Source organism: Nerophis lumbriciformis, linkage group LG12 (genome assembly GCF_033978685.3).
Source record: "Nerophis lumbriciformis linkage group LG12, RoL_Nlum_v2.1, whole genome shotgun sequence".
Lineage (NCBI taxonomy): Eukaryota > Metazoa > Chordata > Actinopteri > Syngnathiformes > Syngnathidae > Nerophis > Nerophis lumbriciformis.
The window spans coordinates 38764883-38772750 of NC_084559.2; the positions used below are offsets into that span (position 1 = coordinate 38764883).

The 7868-nt window shown below is 36.7% G+C and overlaps 2 long non-coding RNA genes across 2 annotated transcripts; both read right to left on the minus strand.

Moving 5' to 3' along the window:
- Nucleotides 1–664: 664 nt before the first annotated feature.
- On the minus strand, nt 665–2603 carry LOC133622958 (uncharacterized). The gene is made up of 4 exons (XR_009817836.1): nt 2547–2603; nt 2088–2162; nt 1579–1693; nt 665–833 (listed from the first exon to the last, which is right to left on the minus strand). It is a non-coding gene; the product is annotated as an uncharacterized lncRNA (long non-coding RNA).
- A 2-nt stretch (nt 2604–2605) lies between these two features.
- On the minus strand, nt 2606–4607 carry LOC133622959 (uncharacterized). The gene is made up of 4 exons (XR_009817837.2): nt 4039–4607; nt 3466–3551; nt 3155–3375; nt 2606–2688 (listed from the first exon to the last, which is right to left on the minus strand). It is a non-coding gene; the product is annotated as an uncharacterized lncRNA (long non-coding RNA).
- Between the last annotated feature and the right edge of the window lie 3261 nt (nt 4608–7868).

Genomic DNA, 7868 nt, shown 5'->3' on the forward strand with positions numbered 1-7868 from the left:
ACGAACTGCAACAAATCTGTATCAAATTCTGACAGTGCATGTACACTATTCATTAGCTATATAGAAAATCCATTCAGTGTGTGAAATATTTTTCAAATTATTTTCAGGATTTCACTTTCTTGTGAATCTTGTTGTGTACTTGATGGGTGTCCCCAATGGCGTTCGAACAATCACGAAAGTGCATTAATAGAATTCTAATAAAAATATTTAACTTCAATCTGATTGAAACCATATCCACATCGGGAAGGGGATCTGACACATTCCCTATCTAAAAGTCGTTCACTTCTCAACTTGCAGCAGAACTCACGGAAATTCCCGACGCTAGTTGTTAAATAGTAAGGCGGAGAATGCCGATATAAGATATCAAACGAGAAAAAGGTGTAGATATCCGTGCGCTGCGGTTTTTGCTTAGTCACTTGATGTTGGTTTCCGACGAGATCAAAGCTAATGTGACCACCCATGCCTATAAATCTGTCAAAACGAACATCTCGCAGTCAATTCATGGACCAAGCAGACTGGAAGCTATGGATATCTATACTTCATGCCAAACGATCACGGAACGACTTGGAGATAGGAAAAGGGTCAGATCCACTTCCCTGATGTGGATATGGTTTTAATCAGATTGATTTAACTTATACTCACCAATAATAGCAGACACATTCTTGTCATCCAGTTTTGGTTTCTCATGCTTATCCTTAAAAGCATTGGATTTTTTTCCTGTCAAGCTGCTGTTGGCCAGCTCCTCTCTGGCAGAGCGACAGCAGGACGTCGAGCTGATAGTATTGTTGCCTGACGTGATAAGTCGTCCATCTTCATTAGCAGGCCAGGAAGTCCTTTAATAGAAAAAAGTACATTGTGATGCAGACACAATAAAAAAAAAAATACATTAATAACATGAAGCTGGCGATATCCAAACCGCTCGGCTCTAACCCCAGCTATCATAATGTAAGGGTATTTTGATAGGAATCTTGTTCAAGTCAAGGGAAACATGGTAAGGAAGCAATCAAAGATGAAAAATATATATAACCATATATATTAATTCATCCTGACCACGCGAAGATTTAATATTTGTCGGTCAAGTATTAATCAGATATCCAGCTGAGACAAAATATCAAGAAGGAAGGGACGTAACTCTTGCTAATATAAGAGAAACACACAAAAACGGACGGACAGACAGACAAACAAACACCATATGTCCTCCCCTTATTTAGAGGGGAGGACATCACAACTTAGGATGTTGTATATGCAACAGTTCTGAAATGATCCCAAATCATAAATGGATTTTTATTGGAAAAAAGGGGCATAACTCTGGAAAATATTGTCCGAGACGACTCATTTTCGATAGGCTTCTTGTTACACTAAGATAAATAGATGTAACAAGTTTGGTTTCCGTACATGAAACGATTCTGTAAATATTGCGGTGACGGATGGACAGCCGTACATGACGACAATACCCGTAGGCCAAAGTTAGATGAAAATACAGTAATAAGAAAGTTATTTCATACATCGACATGTAAGCATATTTTCCATCAACCTATGATAATTACAATAACATACTTCTAGAATAAGAAAACCTACCTTCAACAACCCTCAATGCATCTCGAAGGGATTTGTTTTCCTCTCTCAACTGGAGGACTTCCTTCTTCAGGGATTCCATTTCTGTACATGTATCTTTCGGTGAAGTTCTTCCCAGCTGAAAATGTCAAAATAGTAAATCAAATGAAATAATTTGTATTATGATTAATTTGGGCGCTCATATGTTTTCCGGAAGCAATTTGTCCTGGATACGGCCCTGACAGCACCATATAAGTTTTACATGTATAAGCAACCTTGTAGGCACATTAATTTGAATATGCTACATGTACATGTAGCAGTAAGCCATTCACACAGTAGGCACTGTTCATCAGGTATTTGTAGTGTTATTTTCATATAAGTAAAAGTATAAACTTGTGTTTTAAACCAGTTGCCAGGGATGCAATTTTTACGTCCTCGATTTCAAATGAATGCTAGGCACTTGTGATTGTTTGCCTCGAGAGGGTGCTTTGATTAACCAATAAAATCCTATTCTATTCTATTCATGTACTCACAGCAGCAAGTTGGGCCTTCAATTGTGCCCGAGCATCATATCCCACAGCTGTACGGCTTACTTTCCTCTTTTTCTTCTGAAAAATCAAGATTAACAAGAAAACGTGTTCAGTTCTTTTATATGCCATTGAAGTGAAGAAATATGTTTGCAGAAATGATAGATTTTCGAGTACATGCAGAAAGTCTGTCAACACCTCAATTTGTCTTGAATATTATTCTGTCTGAGTTGGTCGAATTGAATCAAAATATTCAATAACTTTAAAGCCTACAATGAAACATGATTTGATTAACTTTTATGATAAAGAAAAACTGACAAGGTACTTCAAAAGTATGGGATTGAATCCTACAAAACCTCACACAGTTGAAACACCACTGAAATAGTGAGTGAGTGAATTAACGTTTAACGTCGCTTTCAACACTATTTCGGTCATATCGCGACAACACCACTGAAATAAAAGTACCTGCTGTCTGTCAGATAGAGTCTCCTCAACACTTTCATCCTTGCTCTCACTGTCTGATGGCCATATTCCAAATCACCAGTAAGGGGTACATCCTTGCCATCCTGAGCGGCTTTCAAATATGGCGTCAGTTCACGTGTGTCTTCTGTGTAAAAACAAATATGTGCCACATTAAGCTAAATTAAACTGTACAGTTAGTCATACATTTCAGCAGCAGATTGTTATCACTAAATTACTTTGGTATACCTACAGTTCTGATGATTCAGAAATTCACCTCAGCGAGAAACAAATTTCACCTTACTTTCCCTTATTTACAGGCTTACAGCCATATTAAAAAAATGTCAAGGTTAAGTCTGTACTATCATGACAATCACCTCAGCATTGCAGATTGAAACATTCAGTATACCAGGGCTGCACTGATGAGAAATTACTATCAATCATGGAAGAAAAAAAATTATATTAATTAAATTTAACTTTACATAAACAAAGTCGAAAGTTCAAGGTGTAAAATCAGAAGTACATTAAATATATCTATATTTATATGTACTTCTGGTAAAACGTATACTTTTTACTGAATTGAATTGAAAAGTTTTCAACTGTTTATTAATTACCACCAAATCTCAGAATTCTTGCCACGTATTTGGTTTGTGACTGCTTCCTTCCTCCTGCTTTGTTGAGTGGCCATGGAACTTGGACTTCTTCATCACTGTCCCAATTTTCTCCATTCATCTTCTCTCGAGAACCGCTCGTGGTTAATATACTATATTTCGTCTCGATGATCATCCTCCCCTTGCTTCCGTTTGGCGACCTGACTGGGGGCCAAACTCCTTCTCTGTGTGATCACACAAGCCTGACGTTAGAAACAATGGAGGGATGATAATAATAATAATAATAATAAATTAGGCTAGTTTTGCTAGCTCACCATTTCCGCCCGTGCCTCGAAGCTGCTGTTTGGCTCAACGTTAGCCCGCTTGTGACGTCTCGCATCGCGCCTAGAAGACCCTAAACCTAAATGTGATGTTTAAGCCAACAAAGTTACCGTCAATGAACTCCGACGTGACTTGGGCAGCTTAGAAAGAGCGAGTGAAGTCAACATGGACGTTGTGGCCGCCATCACCAACTCAAACTGCCCGCGAAATCTGCTTTGCAACTACGGCAAGCGCGAAGGGGAAAAATAAATAATTTAAAAAAAAAAGTTGATTTGAAACATATTCGCACTTATTAGTGTCGGATATGAGAAACATTGATACAACGCGATTATTACCAACTATACATGAATTTGGTTGTGATTGCAGCCTTAAAACAGTTGTGTTATTTTATAACAAAACGAGAGCAGTTCTATCTATCGTGTTTGGTGGGGGGGGTGGGGGGGGGGTTTGTAATGTTACGGCGGGAAAAGTAGTAAACTAAATATAACATTGAACCATGCTTTTGAAAATGTATACATTTAAATCCTGGCAAATACTGACTTTTAACAATATAAATTGTTACTTACATGAGTTCGGTAAAGTGTTTTCCTATTGGGCTCCGTGAAGAAACGTGTCTGGGCTTGTTCTTCCACAGCTGCATGCAGGTACGTGGGCGGGTCCTGACGTTTTAGGTCTGATTTAAACCTTTGAACTGAGTTTTGCTAAATCAATTTATGTTGGAAGTCCAATAAAATTAATTTTATCACATAAAAAAGTAAGTTACGAAAATATTCACACTTTTTACTTATAGATAACTCAAAAACTCTAAAAATAAAAATAAATTGATTTATTGGAATAAATATACTTTTAAAAATAAAGTCTGCCGAAGTTCTGGGTGTCCGCCTTGAAATGACACCTCACAATTTTGAATGATACAAAATTAACATTTTCATAATTGAGGGAGACATCCTGCATTGTTCAAAAAACAAGCTGAAGTCTGGTGAATCAACTTAATGAGATTAATCAATGCTATGGTGATAGCGCTGCTGCCATTTTATAGAATTTTATTCCATGGAACAATCTATAGAACTTTCAGCAGATAAAGGATAATGTCTATAGAATTTCTGTTAGACATTCTATAGAATGCCCAGTTCTATAGAACAATCTATAGACCTTTCAGCAGATAAAGTAATGTCTATAGAATTTCTGTTAGACATTCTATAGAATGCCCAGTTCTATAGAACAATCTATGGACTTTTCATCAGATAATGTAATGTCTATAGAATTTCTATAGGATATTCTATAGAATTCCCAGCTCTATAGAACAGTGAAAAGACCTTCCAGCACATGAAGCTGATGTCTATAGAATTTCTATAGAATTTTGAATACATATTCTATAGAATCTTCAGTTCTAAAGAAATTCCGACGAAATTCTATAGCGTTCTATATATTTCTATAGAGATTCTATAGAACATTTTTTGCAGGGAATAATGCTTGGAGAACTGTATCTTTGTTATAGAGAGCCTGCTGACCAACAGCATCTCTGTCTGGACTGGAGCCTGCAGTGCCTCAGACTGGAAGTCTTTCCAGAGAGTGGTGAGGACGGCGGAAAAGATCTTCAGGAACCCTCTTCCTCCTATCCAGGAGATCGCAAAAAGCGCTGCCTGACCAGGGCTCAGAAAATTTGCAAAGACTCCTCCCACCCCCACCAAGGACTGTTTTCACTGCTGGACTCTAGAAAGAGGTTCCGCAGCCTCCGAAGCAGAACCTCCAGCTTCTTCCCTCAGGCCGTAAGACTCTTGAACGCATCATAATTAAATCATCTCCTCAACTCCCCTCAAAATGAATTAACTCGCTGGAATGAAATAAACAATATAACATACACCCATAAACGTGGGCGCATGTGGAAAAAGTGCAATATATTTATCTGCACAGTAATCTATTTATCTGTTTATATATATTTATATATATTTATTTATTATATATATATATATATATATATATATATATATATATATATATATATATATATATATATATATATATATATATATATATATATATATAGTATTTATATATTATTTATATATATTTATTTATCGAAATATGCACCTTATTGCTTTTTTATCCTGCACTACGACATTTCGTTCTTATCTGTGCTGTAAAGTTCAAATTTGAATGACAATAAAAAGAAAGTCTAAGTCTAAGTCTTTACTAGAATAACGATCTTTTGTAAGGTTTGCAAAGACACAAGTTAGTTTTTTTTTACTCAATGGTAATATACAGTATAACTGTCATACTAAATATGAAAGTTGTATAATCAAAACTCCAAAACCAAACATGCAATCCGTCTAAAAATTCATGTAATATTGAATCTATGTGAGTTTTACCAGAATCAGGTATTTTGGTAAGGTTTACAATTACAAAAATTAGGTTTCACTCATAATGACAGTATACCTGCCACATTCAATTTGACATCTATTTAAACATAACTCCTAAACCACACATGCACAATGGCTATTAATGCCTGGAGAAATGTCTCTTTGTGAGTTTTACTGGAAAAAAAATATTTCGTAATGTGTGTACCGACACAAGTTAGTTTTTTTTACTCAATATGACAGTGTTACTGTCATACTAAATATGAAAGTTATATAAACATAACTCCAAAACCAAACATGCATTATCTCTAAAAATGCCTGTAATTGTGTATCCATGTGAGTTTTACTAGAATCAGTTGTTTTTGTAAGGTTTGCAAATACAAAATATGGGTTTTACTCACAGTATACTGTCACACTCAATCTGACAGTTATTTAAACATAACTCCTAAACCACACATGCCAAATGGCTAATAATGGCTGGAGAAATGTCTCTTTGTGAGTTTTGCAGGAAAAAAAATATTTTGTAAGGTTTGTAAAGACACAAGTTAGTTTTTATTACTCAATGTGACAGTATTACTGTAATACTAAATATGAAAGTTATATAAACACAACTCCAAAATCAAACATGCATCATGTCTAAAAATGCCTGCAATATTGCATCCATGTGAGTTTTACTAGAATCAGTTGTTTTTGTAAGGTTTTTGCAAATACAAAAATTAAGTTTTACTCACTATGACAGTTATTTAAACATAACTCCTAAACAACAAATGCAAAATGACTAATAATGCTTGGCGAAATGTATCTTTGTTGGATTAACTAAAACAATGATCTTTTGTATGGTTTGCAAAGACACAAGTTTGTTTTTTGTACTCAATATGATAGTATAACTGTTATACTAAATATGAAAGTTGTATAAACATAACCCCTCTGTCTAAAAATGCCTGTAATATTGAATCTTTGTGAGTTTTACCAGAATCAGGTATTTTGGTAAGGTTTACAATTACAAAAATTAGGTCATGATGACAGTATTACTGCCACATTCAATATGACAGTTATTTAAACATAACTCCTAAACCACACATGCAAAATGGCTAATAATGCCTGTAGATATGTATCTTTGTGAGTTTTACTAGAAAAAATATATTTTGTAAGTTAGTTTTTTTTACTTAATATGACAGTATAACTGTCATACTAAATCCATCCATTTTCTTCCGCTTATCCGAGGTCCGGTTGCAGGGGCAGCAGCCTAAGCAGAGAAGCCCGGACTTCCCTATCCCCAACCACTTCGTCCAGCTCTTCTCGGGGGATCCCGAGGCGTTCGACAGCCCAGCCGGGAGACATAGTCTTCCCAATGTGTCCTGGGTCTTCCCCGCGGCCTCCTGCCTGTCGGACTTGCCCTAATGAAAAAAGCAATACAAATGTATTCAAACACAACTCTAAACCAAACATGTAAAATGTCTAAAAATGCCTGTAATATTGAATCTATGTGAGTTTGACCAGAATCAGGTATTGGGGTAAGGTTAACATTTACAAAAATTAGGTTTTACTCATAATAACAGTATAGCTGCCACATTCAATTTGACATTTATTTAAACATAACTCCTAAACCGGCTTCACGGTGGGAGAGGGGTTAGTGCATCTGCCTCACAATACGAAGGTCCTGAGTAGTCTTGGGTTCAATCCCGGGCTCGGGATCTTTCTGTGTGGAGTTTGTATGTCCTCCCCGTGACTGCGTGGGTTCCCTCCGGGTACTCGGCTTCCTCCCACTTCCAAAGACATGCACCTGGGGATAAGTTGATTGGCAACACTAAATTGGCCCTAGTGTGTGGATGTGAGTGTGAATGTTGTCTGTCTATCTGTGTTGGCCCTGCGATGAGGTGGCGACTTGTCCAGGGTGTACCCCGCCTTCCGCCCGATTGTAGCTGAGATAGGCTCCAGCGCCCCCCGCGACCCCAAAGGGAATAAGCGGTAGAAAATGGATGGATGGATGGATAACTCCTAAACCACATGTGCACAATGGCTAATAATGCCTGGAGAAA